This window comes from Squalius cephalus (genome assembly GCF_949319135.1).
Source record: "Squalius cephalus genome assembly, chromosome: 9".
NCBI classification, from domain to species: domain Eukaryota; kingdom Metazoa; phylum Chordata; class Actinopteri; order Cypriniformes; family Leuciscidae; genus Squalius; species Squalius cephalus.
The window spans coordinates 13,199,625-13,212,018 of record NC_137130.1 but is presented as its reverse complement, the minus strand read 5'-3'; the positions used below and the strand labels follow the sequence as shown (position 1 = coordinate 13,212,018).

General features: G+C 39.5%; 1 long non-coding RNA gene across 1 annotated transcript in view; it reads right to left on the bottom strand.

Moving 5' to 3' along the window:
* The window catches only part of LOC307164527, a 40,960-nt gene extending 29,194 nt beyond the window's left edge, over positions 1-11,766 (bottom strand). Inside the window, exons 1-3 of the long non-coding RNA XR_013822297.1 lie at positions 11,529-11,766; positions 5,804-5,879; positions 3,657-3,718 (exon numbers count right to left, since the gene is read on the bottom strand). This is a non-coding gene — a long non-coding RNA (uncharacterized lncRNA). The remainder of the gene's footprint in view (positions 1-3,656; positions 3,719-5,803; positions 5,880-11,528) is intronic.
* Positions 11,767-12,394: the final 628 nt, after the last annotated feature.

Sequence of the window (12,394 nt, the reverse complement as noted above, 5' to 3'; positions counted from 1 at the left end):
TGAATGTGATGCGATAAAAAGAGTGTGTACTTCAAAATAATGGCAAGAAATGTTTTTACAAAAACAACATATAACACAAAAAACATACAGTGTAACCAGTGTAGTCTGATTCCTGATCGAATTAGTCTGGTTGCATAAATGCTTAGAATACACTTACAAGTTAGTCATAAAAAAAATTTCTTTGAGAAAGCTCATAACTCTCAGTTTCTTAAAAAGTGTAGATTGGTCTAATTTGAAATTGAACAATAAGACTGATTACCCCTTGGCTAACTGCTATTAGTTCTCAGTGTTAACATGGAGGCTAAGTTTATCTAACCGGCCCTGGTTTAAATCAGTCTGACGTATCGTGCTGAACTGATTCGATCCGAGCGGCTACTGAATCAACATCTGACTCACTTACCTTACTGCAGGTTATCGTTTTTTTTCAGCTTAATTTGTCAAAAGAACAGCATTTATTTCAAAATAGAAATCTTTTGTAAAAATTATAGATTATAAATCAATTTAAAGTGTAATATCTAAAAAAATATCTTCATTTATTGCAAAATCAAAATTATGAAACATTGCTAAGCACTCTTCTACTTGTTACAAGACCAATTTCAATTAATGAACTAAGAAACCTGACCCTAAGGAACAAAAAGGAAACCTTTCCTTTTGTGACCGATAAATCAATCTGCTAATAAGTATGATGTTATGCCTTTCCTGTCCCATTTGCAGGGGTTTGGGTGGATGCTAGGTGGGACACCGTGAGATATGGTAAAAGGAGCCTGACCGGCTCCTTCTCCACCCCTTGGCTGGCCCTTTAAAAGTTGTCAGATGAAAAGCAGCGGAGATTGTTGCTTTCCCTCACTCTCTCTCTCTAGCATTCTTCTGTCCTCGCCCCCTCAACACCCACGTCTTTTCTCTCCTCCTCAACTGCCCACACACTCCCTGCTCACGCTCACACTGACACACGCCCAGGACCCTCGTTCCTCCAGCCTGCCGCCTCTGGTTGTCCCTATAAACTCAGGATGCGGGACCCCCGCCTTGCGCCACAGTGACCCCATCCGCTCTGGTCCAAGCTCCCCCTTGCGTATATCCTGTGAGTGGGCTGGCCTGCCAGTGAGAGAGAGAGTGCGAAAGGAGAGGAGAGCCATCGCTTCCCTTTTCCGCCCCCCTATCCTGAGCCAGCGCTTCAAGCGAACGAGAATGACCAGCGGCGCAGCGGCAGACGCCCTTGTCCTGGAAGTTCCGAACACGTTCTTTTGAAACATTCCATTCCACGCCAAGAAGGGTTTCCTGCTCTCACGCCCAGCCCCCACCCTGCTGTGCTCGGCCTCCCCCGGCCCAGACAAGGGCTCTTTCAGGGCTTCCTGGAGTACCACCTTCAATTATCTCAAGGCCGGAGAGAAAGTGCTGATGTTATACAATGCTGATAAAGTTCACCTCAATGCATTCCTCGCAAAGGCAGAGTGGCGTAATCAAAGGCGGGACTGATTAATCTGGCTCGGGATCGCACTGGACAACGGCAAGGGTGACAGAGAAAACGAAGACTCCAAGAGAGAGAGAGAGAGAGATAAAGAGAATGAGAATTGGGGAAAGAGAACAACCTTGGACTAGAAGATCCAGCAGAACAAGAGAGCCAACAGGAGTGAGTGAGAGACATTTAAGACATTAAAAAAGGCACAAGAGAGAGTGAGTCGGGGCTCTTCTCCAGCTATTTACAGGGCTACGGGTCACCAGAGTTCATTTCCTCCAGAGCACACACGTCTTTATCTGGCTCATCTGCCGACGGAGCTGATAGGAGCCTGGGGGACGCTAGGGGTGTCTACCACAGTCCCAGCCTGTGTCCCTTTGTCTTTAATTTAAGAGGGGCGCACAGTCCACCATCACACATCCCCTGCAGACTTCCTGGTGCTACTGTATTGTCCGCCTTTGCCCTCGCGTGTGATTCAGGGTAAAAACTGCACTTCTCTGATCCACAGCGTATTATGACTGCTGACACACAATGGTTTTTACAATCATCTCACAGAATTTACAGTCTCGAGTTCCAGTTCCAAGGTTTTGGAAGATAGTCTTGACTTATCTGATAAATGATGATTTTATCTTTTGGATCAAAGATTACCATGGATACACAAACCCCAGAGGGCATAATCAAAATTGGAGTTTTTAGGCTTTTATGTCTATGAGCATTAAAGCCATCTATACGCAAGCATATTTTTTTTCTTAACTGTTCACAAAATAAATATTTAGTAGATGAATATGCATATAAAATTCACTGTTTCTCACTTCTCAATAGCAATGGACCAAAATACTGTATTTATTGACTCATCTTGCACTAAGCAGTTTATTCCCAGTCAAATGCTCTATAGAATGAGAAGGTCCCTCCCATTATATATATTTAGAATATACATTATCTACCCTTTCATTTTAGGGTAAAAATTAAAAAAAATAAACAACATATTATTTTTAAGTTGTCAGTGTGTGTGGAAGAAACATTAACACATATAGCCTATGAAAATACCAGATTTCGATTTCTTCAACAACGATGAGTGAAAAAGCTACAAATTTGTGGTTTGGTGTTGATGGAGGGCTACCTAAGCCTTGCTGATGGAGCTGACAAAAAAAAGTTTTGAGTTGTTCTTTAATTGATTATTGTAGTGAGGCTGACGGTGCACACTGTATGAAGGAATAGAGACTTCACAGCCTTGTCAAGGAAACAAAAGTATTCTATCTAAACAGCAACATATAAATAAGGACTAAAAGAGAGTGAATACAATAATCTTTGACATATGACTCACAGCACTGCATCATTCATGTGTAATACTACTCTCTTGAAAGAGCACAAAAAGATACTAGTCACAGGTTGAGTAGAGGGGATGATGTGTCATCGGTTAGATGAAAATAAACAAGTCAATTGATTATTCAGCTGCATATCATTAACATCCACAGCCAGTTTTACAACACATTAGAGGTGAAGGAGAGGTGGAAGACAAAAAAATTTGAGGAGAGGAGAGGAGAGGAGAGGAGAGGAGAGGAGAGGAGAGGAGAGGAGAGGAGAGGAGAGGAGAGGAGAGGAGAGGAGAGGAGTTGCCCTGTGTGGGTCTGAACAAGGATGAGTCACAAGTTTGCTGCCCACTCAAACACCCACACAAACCAGAGAGTGGGTGTAAAAACGCTGGGCTCGGAGCCTACGGGCTTTACACTTAGAGAAAGAAGGAGAGAGATGATCGTTCTGTCTCTCTTTTTCACTTTCTCTGCTCCTCTGCACACATACACCTCTTCTACCCACGAGCTGAGCCCACATCGAGGGAGCATTTTATGATGTCATCTCCTCAGATCTAAAGAACCACGGCACTCAGGAATATGTGTGGGCTATTATCCTCTATACGTTTGTGCCGTGTGCGTGTAAAATACGAAATCTTTTCAGAGGATACACCAGATTTCTTTCAAACTTTTTTCTTTTTGCACAGATCTGAAACAATTGACCACATTTCTTTTCAACGCCACCTCCTGCCGCTCACTCTTCGCACAGACCCTGGATCAAGTCTAGCACCTGCCAATTATCACCTTGCAGACCTAAACTTTCAAAAGCAGCACACCATCAGAGTCTGGCGATTTCAAAAAAATCCACTCACTCGCCCTCAGGAAAGGCACTAAGGAGAAAATGTTGAACCTACCAGAGTAGGATGAGTGTGTGATCCAGTTTTAGCAAGCCCGTCCTGAATCGTCATCTGAGGCCCTACAGAAAAATGAGAAGGAGAAGAAAGTGTGTTATAATAATAATCATTATCTTGATCATGCTAACAATAAAAGTGCACATATCACTTTCAAAACCGTTCCAGCCATCATGGACCAAGATTATGTTGTATAACATGTCCAATTCAAATTAAGCCCTTCAGGACTGTGAAGGAACATTCTGTTGAAACGGACCAGCTAGATGACACTCAAGTGAGACAGATTGCTCATTAGAATATTTCACATTTGCGTGTGGGCGATCACCAACAGCCATTCTTCATCACAACTCGAATAATCTCCAGAGATGAGCGCTTCACTTGCAAAACAATCTCAAATCACATAAACAATCACGTCATTTCTTACTTTTAGTAATTATGCATTTTATAATTATTATAACCCCTGTAACAGTGAACTGTACACTATGGATAAAAGGTTTAAAATACTATTGTGTAATTGAACATGAAAATGTGGCAATTATCCAACCGTTGCTATAAAAGGGAAGCTCTTTTAAGGCACTTTGAGGTACTTAACTGAAATATACTGTGGTATGAATCATTCACATCCTTATCATTATGCCAATTGAGGTACTGGATCCATTAACAGCACTTTTGAGGGCGAAAAGAAAAAAATTCCCTGACATGTCTGACAGCACAAAGAAGACTCTGTTAATGCACTACTTTGTAACTGATCAGACGCACCATTTGCCGAAAACTGAAATTACATTTTGATACAGGTTTACTAAGAAATAATCAAATTTCTCCTGTGCAGCCGTATAGAACTCAACAAATAAGACATTGCAGGTATTGAGGCTTTTAAGTCTAAGCAAAGTAATAGCAAATAAACAAAAAATATATGAACAACAAGACAAGATCAGGTGCAGAAAAATGCTGCCTGACAGCTTATTGTTACCGATAAGCTGCAGCTATATTTTACAATATCAGGAGCAATAAAATGTAGATATGGCCAAGAGGATGGGATTTATTTGACTGCTTTTGCATAAGGTTTCCTCTTATCACCCTATGCACATTAACATCACAGTGTGTCTCGTGTGTGCCCCCTTATGGTAAATATTTGAAACAAAAAAGTACAAATTCACACTAAACAGGTATTTTAAGATTGTTAAATGAATGATTTGTGGGTGCATGACATCCTTTGCTGACACATATTTAAAAGATAGTGGATATACAATCAAATAATTAAGTATTAATTCAATAGTTAAAGATGCAAAAACCATTTTACACTCAGAGCATTAACGGCTCAAAAATGATTTAGTAGTACAATTAGCACCAGTTTAGAACTTGATACTAAATACAACGTTTTTGCTTCCGCCCCTCCAGTTAGGGTGTGCGTAATGGGGGGCGACGAGGGGTGCTGGGGTGAGCGGGTTCCATGTGCATAATATGTCTGTTCAGTCCACTTGCAGGCGTCCGACAACTGCACTTCATCTTCCTAGGCAGTGGTGTTATCCTTGTCATTTGGGGAAAAAAGAGGAAAGGGGAAATGTGTCCCCCCCTTGTTCCCCTCTCTTATTCCCCAACTCAATTCTTTCAGTCCCCCCGGGGCAACAGCATTCCAAAACACACACAAGAATTTCCTTTTCTTCAGTTCACAAACCCTCCCCTTCAACCTCACTTCAAGAAGAGGAAAAAAAATATACATCACCCTCAACCAAATGGCCCTTTCACTAAATAACAAAAATAAAGAAATAAAACGTCTGTGCAACTTATGACAAGTCATTAAACTACTTTTCACAGTCTCTTTTTCTCTATATAAAATGCAATTGTCAGATAGGCTACCACACACACACACACACACACACACAGAGTAGCTACAGCGTGTTCTATGTGTGCCTCGTGCATGGCAGTGCAAGTTGGAGATTTGAATGCAACATGAATGCAGAAGGCAGCAAAAACAAGTATTCTTTTAAATTTAAGTATCACATATGTATCATATTTGTGGCTTTAATGCTATAGTTTGGCCACATGCTACTCGAAAGAAAAATATATTAAGCAAATGCTAAACAATGCATCTGAAGCATACACAATATGCAGCTTATGGCACAATATAATAAAATAGACAGAGGACGCACCTTTTGTTTGACTTCGCTGCATGCTCGCAATCTTCCTCCGCGCTCCATCACCGCTGATAGCGGATATAGTCTGTTTCTCTGTGTCCAGAAAAAAGAAAAGAAAAAGAAAAGAAAGAACGGTATGAAAAACGAGCTCAGCTCGACAAAATGAAAGTACGACTCCGTTGCAAATTCAGAAACACTTCATGTTCATCATCGCATGTTTCATTCATCTGCTTGTCATGTCCTTTTTCCTTGCGCCGGCCGCCTTTTCACGTTGTGCACTAATACCGAATGGCTTGGAAATAACACTGCTACCCCATTGACATGAACGCTGCTGACTTCACCACTAAACAGCATTCAGTTCAGAAATCCCCCTCTGCCGGGGCCGTCCCTTCGCGCGCAGATATAACCGGGATATAACGCATTACATGCAGGCATATGCACACGATTTGAGGAAACTCCTAAGTCAAAAATAGACTTTTGTGCAAAAAGGCGAAAGTTATAAGCTGAGATGACATCATATTTCTGCGTTGAACTTGCATGTTGATCGTTTCTGAGAACAGAAAGGGGTAAAACAGCTGCGTCCTCATATTTGTATGCAGATGATAAAGATTTCAACAGTAAATTCAAAGGGGAATTTGTCAGTAGCCTACATTTTGTTGTTCTTCATGTCGAAAATACTGTGCGTTTAAAAATAAAGCCCGAAGCCACTGGATAAATTTCTAAAATTTCACTACAGAATTTTTTTAAAAACTACAGAACGACGTCTGTGTAATTACAGTGTACGAATTATTCAGTGACTTTCGGGGATTTATAAGGACTTCCTGTGAGTAATTTTTTGCTGTGCAATCTGCTGAGTTCCGTCTCGCGTCTCTCACGCAGTTATGTCAGCTGTCTTAAATTGTCTACTTTTAAAAACAAATATATTTGTGATATATAAATGAATGATATAATAAAAAGTAATTGTTTTTGTCGACGTAACAGACGAGTACCGAGCCAAGTAGAACGCTGTCGATTCTCTAACTCTACTGTTGCTATGGTTACCAGCTCAGGCGAATGCGACTGTTCGCGAGCGTCTATTTAAGTGCACTTTCACGAACTTGTAACCAAACTTTTGTTGATACTGAAATGTTTATGATGAAAATGATGGGATTCCCAACCTTTTTGTCTGGTACCCCATTTATCCCCAGCAGTTCAGCTTCAATGGCAAGGAATCACTGTTTTAAAGAATAATCCAATACACTATTCTGAAGAACCTAAAGTCTAACCTCAGGAGTTTTTTCAGTCTCCAAAGACCATGCAGACAACACAAAAACCACAGTGAAAATGGAATGGATCAATGGATCTTGATATGAAGAAGTTCCTTTTGTGCTGCATTAAATAACCTTTATTTTAAGAGTATAGGAAACATCATATTTATAAGGCTACTGTTCGGAAGTTTTTACGTACTACACTGGCATAAGCTGAGGAATGTTTATCTCAGTAAAATTAATTTAGAGACTTTAATCCAATTGAGGAGGAAGTTAACAAGGGCTTTCAATTGATTGATTCACATTTACTGTAGTCAAAATTAATTTGAAATAAACCTTTCATGCTTTGTAATATAGTCTTACATTTCTGTGGAATCTGAAATTTGTTTATTGGAGATTAATGTCTTTAATTGAGTTAACGCTGAATGGTAGTTTAGAAATCAGTTCCTGATCTGGAGTTTTGTCAAGGAAATTGTGTCATTAATTCAGAATTTGAAATATCCTAAAGGATGCAAGATAATTTAAGACCTAAACAATGGCAATGGAAATGTAAAAAGCCTTCATTACTTTCCTAACACACAATTTCAACTGCAGTGCATGCCAGATGCTGAAATTTGCATGTTGACAAATGAGTAATATGTGCGTTCACTCATTTAAGTAGTTGTTGGTGCATGGGAAACCACTGAGCTTTGTGTACAAGCTGGTTCCCCCTTTGCTTTCCCTCTTTCTCTCTCGGTGCAGAGTTGTTTTTACAGTAGACACCCGGGGTTTCACCAGAGAGTAAGAGCAGGAAAGAAGTACAATGGGAGTTCACCTAACTGACCACATCGTCTCATTCACAACAGACCATGAACTCTCTTCTTCAGCCCTTGTCCCGAATGCAGAAAGGATGCATGGGGGAAATACAACAGCTGTGGGAGGTGCCCAATGATTTACATAAAATTTCCAAAGTGCCAGATTGGCATATATGATGAAATGTCTCGTTTTTTCCATTCTCTTTCACAGCATCTCAGCATCTAAAGCTTTCAAGGGAAGGATGATCAGATGATGAACTTGGGGAAATTTGCAAAATTGATCATCTGACAGGGTTTCAGAAACACATTTCTATGATTGTAAGGATAAATTCTTGTTTATTAGATATCTAAATAGCTAACATGCACACAAAATGAAACTCTGAATGAAGAAAGGTGGAATCAAATACACTAATCCATTTTAGAATTAGATTCAGTAAATAAATCTGTGTTTTGAACTGAGAAGTGTGACAAATTATTATTAGGGAAATGAATATTAATTATTTTACACTGAAAAATTAATCTCATTTCATTTGTAGCTAACGTATATTGTTCTGTTCTAATCAGTGTGAGCACATCTGCACACAGAAAAATATGAAAACATAACCTGCGCAGCATGTCTCTTCAGCCCTGCTCACACACACAGCACAGTATGAGCCTTTACTGGTATGGAAACATTTTAAATATCAGTTTCACAGCTGCTTCAGCCAAATAAGACAAGCGACAGACAAAGAGTGAGAACAAAGCTCTTGATAATTTAGTCGCTGTATACTAACGTTAATTAGTGCACTTTCAAATAATCCAAATCATTTTCAAAATCTATATCTGAAAAAATGGGGTTGAAGAAGGATACTTCTTTTTTTCTAACATGTGAATACAAATAGCCTACACCAGCTAAATAATTACAAATGTATATTTCTTGTTTGTCACAGACAAATTATTGAGAAGCATCTAATCTTTTTCCAATAATAAAAAATGAAATAAACACCATTTTGCCTCAATATTTCTGTAGTGCATTAGCACGATTTGATTCTTCAGTTCTATCAGGATCAATAATGGCTTGGCAACATTTGTGTTTTCATTTCAGGTTTCAGTTGGTTTCAATTTCAGGACAGACCTCTTAAATGACTGAGTGGTTCAAGAAAAGATATACCGCACCCAAGAATGCAAAAATACAGTTGCATGTTTTTAACAAAGTCTTCCATTCCTATGGCACAAAAAAACAAAAATAAAATAAAAAAATTCAAAGAAGCAGAACACCTTTCACGTCAGGAACTTTAAAACCTTTATTTGACCAGTTGACATATATCTATAGCATATTGGGAAAAGCTTTTCTAGTTAATGAGAAGTAAAATTTGGACACAGAATTATGCCAGCTGTAATATTTGGCAGTGAATACACTTGTGGATCAAGTGAAATCCACTGGCAAATACAATTTTCCCCCCACTTGCAGCACAAGATAATGAATAAATGCTATACTATTTATGAATAGCATGTTAAGATATGGGAGAATACAGACTTAAAATCAAAGATGCATTTTAAGAACTAGAAATATTGTCTCTGTGGTTGTGTTTGGCTTAAAATGCAGACAATGGCAACAATACCTGAATGCATTCTTTCAGTCTCATCCTGACAAGTAGCTTCAATCATTTGCGGCTTCAGTCGGCTGTGGCTGGAATTTGTTTAACCATAGTCTAAAGGACATGATGCCTTTGTTTAGTTAGACCAGATATATTGTAATGAATAACCACTCCTGTTATATTCAGTTCATATGTTCAGTTCATATAAACCATTTTGCATGTGATTTCTATATTCTTTGATCTTGGATTCTCATGTACATTTTAAAGTCTATGCAGGATGGATTTCCAATACATGTACATACAATAAAAAGGTAGCATTTCCTTACTAAAAAAAATTCTGGTGAATTAACAAGGACCCCACGTTCCTAAGTGCAATGGCGTCTTAAAGGAATTCAAGTGAACTTTCACCTCTTTCCTCATTCTGTCAACTATAGAATTGATTTCCAATGTAGACAAACATACTCTTTCTGAATGAACGTTTAGGTCCAACAGTCTTCAAAAAGGATATGAAATGTTTAGATATGACAATGTGCACACATGGTTATTATTGTGAACAATTGATACATAGGATCAACTAATTAAATTCTTTAGTTTGACAGTGATGTTGAAATACCTCAGTAAATCAATTCAGAAAGGTTGAATCATTTCAAACCAATCAGCCCTTATCGCTAACTGAATCGATACTAAGTCGGTGTACACGGTTTAAAATAAAGACCAGATTTGGCAATACTTCCATCAGTTTAAAACCTGTCTAAAATGAATCTACTGTGAACAAATAGAATTGTTTTCTTGCGTCTATAATTGATATATTTGTACGTCTTAAGTTTGCTTTTGCGCTGACGTAGCCTGCAGAGATTTTTCTAGTGAACATCTGTAGTGTGCTAGTGAATGAGTGAATGAGTGAATCTGTACTCACTAAGTCTTATATTCCTCTACGCTCGAGTTAAACGTAAAAAGCCGCTCGCAAGCAGCACATCCATAGAAACGTCCCTCTTTGTTTGTCATTTGTAAGGATGGAATGAGACCACCTCTCAGACCACACACCATTTAAATTCATCTGTGCATTAATCAGTGAACTGGAAATGAAAAATATCGCCAACCCCGTGGGGAAACAACAGCAAGACACTTCACGCTCCCAGCAGACAGTGCGATTCTAACAGCACCACAGGTGGGTCTCTTTGTATCCCCACCCGGTTGTGCCCCATTTTGGGAAAGCCCCTCGGCGGCAGGCAGCAACCGTCTCCAGCTGAACCTGAAATACAAGCCCGAGCGCTGGATTTTCCCTCTGCAGTGAGGGGGATTGATTCCCAGGGATCCGTCTGAGCTAAACTCTCTTAAATGTCCCCCTGGCTTTTGTCTTCACGTTTCAGCTGAAATTCACAGCATTCATTGAGCACCGCTTCATAGAGCACAGGAATGCTTGGGGTTTGACAGGCACCTCTGCCTTCTGCAAATGTATGCGCTTGGAGGAATATTTCACATACACACACTTCACTTGTAAACACACGCACTTGGTCACCCACACACATCGAGCTACACCCTCCCACACAAATACCTATATCCAAACACCCACACACACTCATGTGCTCCTCATGTGCACACACACATATCCACCCACACACATGCTCCAACACAATAAGTTTCTCATGATAGCTCTGATCTGGTTTTGTACGGAATGGGATACAACACAAACAAATACGCCAGATAATGGCATTAGCCAAGCTCCTGCTGGCAAGTTTAAGCAGTTTGGGAAGAAGCAGATAGGTGTGCACGATACGTTTATCTCTCTTTAACTGCGGAGAACAAAGAGAAAAGCTGCATTTCTGTCCATTGCATTCCATTCTAGCAGAGACACTCACTCAGCACAGAGAAAACAATTACAGTTCGTCTTTCAACAGCCCAGAGGATCTACTCTCATTGCAGTGCACAGCAAACAGTGAGGCGCTTCTTTTCTATTCATGAGGAGTTGAAATTGACCACATTTTTAGCATGAAAGAGACTGAGCCAAAACTTTACATCATTGTAGAGACTCCTAATACATCTGAAATGTAGATAATGTCGATAAACTCCAAACATTTACTTGAGCGCAAAAAGTTTAAGTTCATCTTCAAAAGAATCTTACCTGCACACATGGCACAGTGTGATTTGTGTCTTCCTTTTTCTTGTCACTCCATTTCCTCCAGTGCTCATGTGCCTGTTACTGACTGCAGTATCCTGTTAAGATCTGCTGTTCTATGTGTGTGCGTGTGTGTGTGTGTGTTTGAGGCTGCAGCTTTTGCCGTTCTCTGCGAGTGTCACTCTGGAAGTGTTGTATCCACAGCCTGCCTTGGGTTTAACTACATAGCATCTCTCCACCCCCATGGCTGCATGGTAAGCGTGTGTGAGAAGGGAAGGTTTCCTGCCTACTCTGTAAGTCGGCCCCCAGCAACCCCCCCCCTCACACACACACACACACACACACACACACACTCACACACTCACATTCACTGCCTACTTTAAAATGCCGTCACCTGACCAGCCTACCACAGTCAGCCCACACATAGTTTAGTTTTTTCCTCTTTTTTTTCCCAGTTTTTTATTTTTTTTTGCATCGGTTTTTCACATCTCAATTATGGTTATGTGAAAAAAACAGTAATGAAAATTACCAAAATAATCAATGAAAAAGCCCAAAACAGTTGGCATACTGTTGCTCTCAGAGTTTATTTTCGCCAACAAGAGGCGTTTCAAGCAAGAAACTCTTCATCGGGCACAATCAGACTGATTACTTTTGTGAAAAACAGTGCACTGACTATTTGTGAGGTTTTTTTTTTTAAAGTGAGAATTCTGTTGCTTAACTTAACATCTTTTCTAAATAAATTTCTATTAATTTATTTCAATTTTCAATTTCTATTAATAATTAATATAAATATAACATTGTTTTTTAACAACACAAATATGTAAAAAAAAATTATGAAAATGTTTTTTAAAAATAAAATAAACATTGTGATA